This window comes from Rhinopithecus roxellana, chromosome 2, assembly GCF_007565055.1.
Source record: "Rhinopithecus roxellana isolate Shanxi Qingling chromosome 2, ASM756505v1, whole genome shotgun sequence".
NCBI lineage: Eukaryota > Metazoa > Chordata > Mammalia > Primates > Cercopithecidae > Rhinopithecus > Rhinopithecus roxellana.
Window position 1 is genome coordinate 61,780,364 of NC_044550.1, and position 6,858 is coordinate 61,787,221.

Sequence of the window (6,858 nt, forward strand, 5' to 3'; positions counted from 1 at the left end):
TGAAACTGCAGGTCACCAAAGACACAGTGTTCTTAAAAGCAACCACAACACATTGACTGATTATAATCAAAGAACTAACAATCGAACAATCAGCTAATTTCTCAATAGAAACCAGAAGGCAGTGGAATATTTCAAAATTCTGAGAGAAAATAGCCATCAACTTAGAATTGCATAATTAACAAACCCATCTTTTAGAGATGAGAGCAAACTAACAGCATTTTCAAATAAACAAAAACTAAGATATTTGTGGCAAGTAGACCTTAAGTAAAGAGTATGTTTTAGCCTCTCCCCACTCTAAAAGTTATCCTACTTAAGAAGTTTGATATTCAAGAAGCAATGATCAAGCAAAGTTGTTAATATAAAGATATATTTAAACAAACATTGAGTATATAAAACAATATGAAATAGAGTTTAAAAAAGGAAAATAAAGCTAAAAGCATGATAAACATAATGTAAAGATCAAAATTAAATTTTCTGAGCTTCTTGCACCATTTGTGAGTTTGAAAAAATATCAGTTAACTTTAGAGTTCAAAATGTTGTATATAAATTTTAATTTCTAAAGTCTCAGTCTTAAAATGTGTTAAACCAAAAGTGACAGAAATACAAAGAGAAATTGATCAATCTACAATCATGGTGGCTACTTTTTACATAACTCTCTCAAAAGTAAGTCAAGAAGCAAAACATTATTTAAAAAATAAAATATTTAAACAACAAGATTAGCAACCTTAATATAATGAGTATATATGGAATTTTGCATTCAATTAGATGATTTGTCCGTTTTTGGCACATTTTGACCATGTATTAAACATAAAGGTAGTCTCTAAACATAACTAACAAATCCGTAAAATTTAAAGGCTTTCTTTTCTCACAGTGAAATAAAATGAGGGTCAGATGCAGTGGCTCACGACTGTAATCCCAGCACTTCAGGTGGCTGAGGCCGGCGGATCAAGAGGTCAGGAGATCGAGACCAACCTGGCTAACACGATGAAACCCCATCTCTACTAAAAATACAGAAAAATTAGCCAGGCGTGGTGGTGGGTGCCTGTAGTACCAGCTACTTGGGAGGTTGAGGCAGGAGAATGGCAGGAACCTGGGAGGCAGAGGTTGAGTGAGCCAAGATCGTGTCACTGCACTGCAAAATCACGACAGAGTGAGACTCCATCAAAAAAAAAAAAAAAAAAGAAAAAGAAAATGAGAAGTTAATAACCAAAAATGTAACAAAATAGAGTGTCAGTGAGTCAAAGACATAAGAATACCATATTATAAAATATTTGAAGCAGAATAAATATCACAACTGCAAAATTACTTGCCCTAAATAAATTTTTTAATAAAGTTTGCAGAAATAACAAATAGAGGTTAATGACCAGAAATTGATGAAATTGAAAACAAGAAATTTTAGGGAGGATCAACAAAACCAAACACAATGTTTTAAATCTAATATGATAGACAATAACTCTAGCAATTTTGACCAAGAACAAAAAAGAATACATAAGTAGAAAATATTTTGATGAAAAGGGAGACAAAAATATAGAAATAGCAAAAATACAACATATGAGAGAATTCAATGTTAAGATGTTACTATTAAGGCACACAATCTGACATCTGCCAAAACAGGCAATTTTTAAGAAATTACAAATCATCAAAATTAATTTTTAAAAAAGGCAGAAAGAAACTGAACAGACTTATAAGAATTATTTAATTAGCTGCTGAAATAAGACCAGGTCTAAAAAGTTTTAAAAGCAGATTTGCCAAATATCAAATAACCAATAATCACAAAATAAATAAATAATTTCAGAGAACAAAAACAATAAAAATTTTCTAACTAATTTTTTGAGCTGAGATTTCTAAACTGGACAAGGATAATATGAGAATAAATTTATTGACCAATCTTAGAAACATAAATATGAAAATGTTGACAATGACCGAGTAGGTTTTATTCTATTAATTCAAAGAAGTTATAATGTTTGAAAAATCTATTAAGTATAATTCTCCTTATCAGGAGAAGAAAAAAGAAAATAGTATAATAATATTAATACACAGAGGATTTTATAAAATATGCTGATATCATAAACATGCCAAACTTCTCAAATAAGTAAAAATTCACTGTAATTGTAATTTAAAAAGTTTTTTAAAACTTGAAATTGTTAAGTCTATACTAAAATTAATAGAGAAGAGGAAAAGCTCAAGAGGTGTCAATAACGTTTTGAAGAAGGAAAATGTGTCGGACTTGCCCTGTGTAGGATCACCCCTGTGATCCCAGCACTTTGGGAGACTGAGGCGGGTGGATCACCTGAGGTCAGGAGTTGAAGACCAGCCTGGCAAAGATAGTGAAACCTAGTCTCTACTAAAACTACAAAAATTAGTTGGGTGCGGTGGCAGATGTCTGTAATCCCAACTACTCAGGAGGCTGAGGCAGAATCACTTGAACCTGGGTGGCAGAGGTTGCTGTGAGCTGAGATCATGCCACTGCACTCCAGCCTGGGCAACAGAGTGAGACTCTGACTCAAAAAAAAAAAAAAAAAAAAAAAAAAAAATTACAGTGACTACATCAGTGTATCAGTGTGGCTCTGGTGAAGGAGTAGATAATAAGTCTGACAGTGGTGATAATGTGAAAAACATCTAATGTTTTGAGTGCTTCTATGTGCCATGAAATGTTCTATGTGTTTTATATACAGACAAATATTTAAATTTTGTAACTTCATGAGGTAGAATCTGCTAGGCCAATTTTACAGATGAAGAAACTAGGGCACAGAAAAATAATTTCACCAAGGTCAAAGGATTAAGCACTGGAGGCAATAAATGAACCCAGATAAAAAGCATAAGATTCCTGTATTATCATTTTTTGTGTTGTAAAGTGAAGCAAGGGACATTAGAGACAGATAGATACATATATGGGAAATAAGACCTAGAGAGAAGAAATTATGAATCAGTGAGTAAAGGAAGATGCAGTCAGTAAAATGCTAGAACTACACACACACACACACACACACACACACACACACACATGCATTAATGTATATGTGTATATATAATATAAAAATAATCAATATAAAATAAATGTTTATCCAGATCTCACATTACCTCCCTTTAAGTTCATTATAAATATCTTAAAAATCTAAATGTCAAAAGCAAAACTTAAAACAAAGTTGGAAGAAAATACACACACAAATTACAAAAACAAACACAGATCTTCAAAATTTAAAGGATTAATTTGTATTAAATGTAAGTCTCATATACCAACTGAGATAAAAAACAAAGGTAAAAGGAAAATGTCTCAATTGAGGACATTCGCAATGCATACAGCCAACAAGAATTAATACCCAGAATATATAAATTACTGTAACAAATCAACAAGAAACACACATCCAGCTTAGGAGAATTATTAAAGAATAGCAAAAGACAATTTACAGAAGGGAAAACCCAAGTGGTTGGTTAACGAAAAGCACTCAACATCCATCATAACGAAATAGATGCGAATTAAAACAGAGTTTGATTTTTTTGTTTAAGTTTCATAATACCAAGTGCTGTTGAGCTTTTGAGGAGATGAAAATATTTATCCTTCAGTGATAAAAGTGCAAAATGTTGTAACCACTTTGAAGAGTAATTTAGCAATATCTAATTCATTTAAAAAGACACACATTTTATGTGGTAGCCGGTGTTCACGATGGCTACCAATGACACAGGCTTCCTGGGATTCACACCCAAGTGAAGTAACCTCTCTTATGGTACCAGAGTGGTGGCTAATACCATAAAATACAAGTGGTTACATATATATATACACACATACATATACATATATACACATATATAATGTTATTAGATTATATGACATATATGTCATTAGATTATAAAATACTGTGGCTTTCATCTCGAGCTGTCTGTTACCTCCTCCTTCTACTCGTCCTCCTCCTTCTCTCTCTTTTTCTCTCTCTCAGATCACTTGTTTGGGAGGAAGTCAGCTGTAATATCATGAAAATGGCCCTATGGACAAGTCTGCATGGTGAAAAATAGAAGCTTCCTTACAAAAGCCACATGACTGAGCTTGGAAGTAGATCCTCCAGTCTTTGAGATGACTGCGGCCTGGAAGGACAACCTTGACAGTAACCTCATGGGAAACCTCAAGCCAGAAACCACCCAAATAAGCTGCTCCTAGATTCCTAACTCACGGAAATTTTGAGGTAATAAATGTTGTTTAAGCTGCTGACTTTTGGGGTAATTTGTTACAAAGCAACAGACGATGAATGCACTGTATTTCCCTGCAATCTGACTTATCAGGCAATACCACAGACCCGTTCTTTCAATATTCTTTTTATGTCATGGCTCACATAAAATATGATAAGGTTTGTATGAGTAAATAGCCAGGCCTGAGGCAGGCTATTTACTGAGGCAGAGCCTGGTGTCTCAGGGCCCATCAGCTGGATCCAGATACCTGGTGAGTTGAGCAGATTACTCTCCCTGCATTTCCGTATCCTATTTTTTCTAAACGACCATCACTATAGGGAAACATACAACAAGTAGAGAGAGATGTAAAGTGATGTTCACAGAGAATTTTTTTTAAATTTTAAGACATTTGTATAAGTTTTATTTTGTATTGTATATTATTGTATGAGAAACAAGAAAAATTTTGAGAACGAAAGGAGTATTAATATTTTATAAAACAAAATTTGCCATTATGTGTTCCTTATGCCTTAGTGCCCACCATAGCTTTAAGAAGATATAGAAATAGAATGGAAAACAGTAAAGTTGAGGAGAAAAATCTCTAATCATAAATTTTATCACTTACCACGTTGATGAGTTTTGTTTTCACCTCCCACTATTAGTAAATAATGTTTATTTCCTTTTATGTCCCCAACTTTCTCTGAAAAGTAAAAATTTGTGTAAATTAAGCTTTTCTATTCTTTCATATTCATTTAAGTTTTGCTTTTAATTTTATTTACACTATATAGAAATGTTTAGATAAAAGTAATTCATGACATGCTTGAAATATCAGAGCGTATCAGAGTGTTACTAATAAGAAGCAACTCTTTCTCTCCTCCTCAAGACAGATTCCATTTCCCAGAGAAGATCACTTTTAGTAGTTAACCCTAATGTTAGTGCCCTGCTCCAAATTAATATGTTGAAATCCTAACTCCAGTGTGACTATATCTGGAGATGGAGCCTCTAAGGAAGTAACTGAGGTTAAATGAGATCATAAGAGTGGGGTCCCAATCCTATAGGATTAGTGTCCTTATATAAAGAGACACCAGAGAACTCTTTCTCTGCCCCAACTTCTCTCTCCGTGGCTCTCACTGAGAAAAGGCTACATAAGGATTTAGCATAAAGATGGACGTCTACAAGCATGGGAGAGAACCCTTTCCTGAAACCAAATTGCCAGCACCTTAATCATGGTCTTCCAACCTCCGGAAGAGTTAAAAAATAAATGTCTGTTGTTGAAGCCATTTGGTCTGTGGTCTTTTGTTATAGACTGCAAGTTATCTAAGATACTTAACCACTGGATTTTCACTACTGACAAAAATTTTTCGCTTGGCTGAACTTTAGTCAGGCTTCTGAAACTTCTCCTAGGCCCATCTATGCACTTCCTTGTAAAATACAGATTTAGCAAAAGAACCCAGGCAGCTTAGTTTAGCCAGAATCCCCAATCTTGGTATCTGATCATTCTATAAAGAATGCCCTTCTGTAAAGAACAAGTGATCAGGCTCCTCATTCTCCACTATCCCCCAGGTGATGCCTGACCATCCTGGCCTCCCTTCAGTAAGAATCTTTCAGGTCAGTTTATCCAGAATCCCTCCTACTCCTAATGTTTCATCTTAGTAATTTTCCATCCACTGACTCATACTCTGTTCCTTGGGTATAAATTCCCATTTGCCCATTCACAGTCGAGTGCAATCTTTCTTCCCCACAGTAAGACCCCTTTGCGGTGGTCCTTATACCTTGGTGATGGTTCTGAATAAATTCACATTACCTGTAATATGTATCATTAAATAAGATACATGTTCATCTGTCACATATGAACCCATGCCACTCTCCACACATGAGGTACCTGTTAAGATGAGATTGCAAAGCAAGCCTCAGAAATAATATAAAAAGCAAGATAGGCTTCTTTAAGTTCCACATTATAAACTTTTCAACCCAAGGACAAAAGTTGGACTCACACTTAGATGGGAAATTTTCAGTAAAATGAACATACATATATTAAAACATGAAAGAGATAAATTTGAAAATTCATGTGTCCACATTATTCCAGAGCCAAACTCTGGCTACTGTATGGATTGGTGTTGATGCATGATTGCATGTAAAATTAATGACTTTGTTGTATTCCGTGATAATGTGCAGTCATAAGATAAAGCATTTTAAGGTGTTTTCCATTATGTGACCCATCAATGAAACATTCATTATTTAAAATCCCTGGGGAAATTAATAGATATACCAATTATATGCAAAACAAATGGAAATATAAAAATGACTTTTATAATTCATTCACTATGAATTATTATGTACTTTGGCCAAAGGTGATCAATAGCCAGATAGAGTCAAGGTTTAAATTTATAATTGTGATTTTTTTTTAATGTTAATATCAGGGATTATACAGAAAAGATAGCAAACAAATTAAAGTTATGAAGAGAATATAAAGCATGCAATCCTGACAGCATACAAATTGGTTTCACAGAGCATTTTGGTTTAGACGTTAATGAGAATTTGTTGAACTAGTTTCATCTGTGATTTTAATAGCTTTCATCTATTTATTTTACTCTTCACATATTTTCTCATAGCACAGGTGTTGCAGGTAGGACAAGTTGACACAATTAACAGTTACTTTTCTCAGACTCACAGTTTTAATGTATCTTCTGATCAATAATA

At 33.8% G+C, this 6,858-nt stretch overlaps 1 long non-coding RNA gene across 1 annotated transcript; it reads right to left on the reverse strand.

Moving 5' to 3' along the window:
• Positions 1 to 1,117: 1,117 nt before the first annotated feature.
• On the reverse strand, positions 1,118 to 6,045 carry LOC104658108. Its single transcript, XR_747383.1, has 3 exons — positions 5,963 to 6,045; positions 4,784 to 4,858; positions 1,118 to 1,156 (listed from the first exon to the last, which is right to left on the reverse strand). It is a non-coding gene; the product is annotated as an uncharacterized LOC104658108 (long non-coding RNA).
• Positions 6,046 to 6,858: the final 813 nt, after the last annotated feature.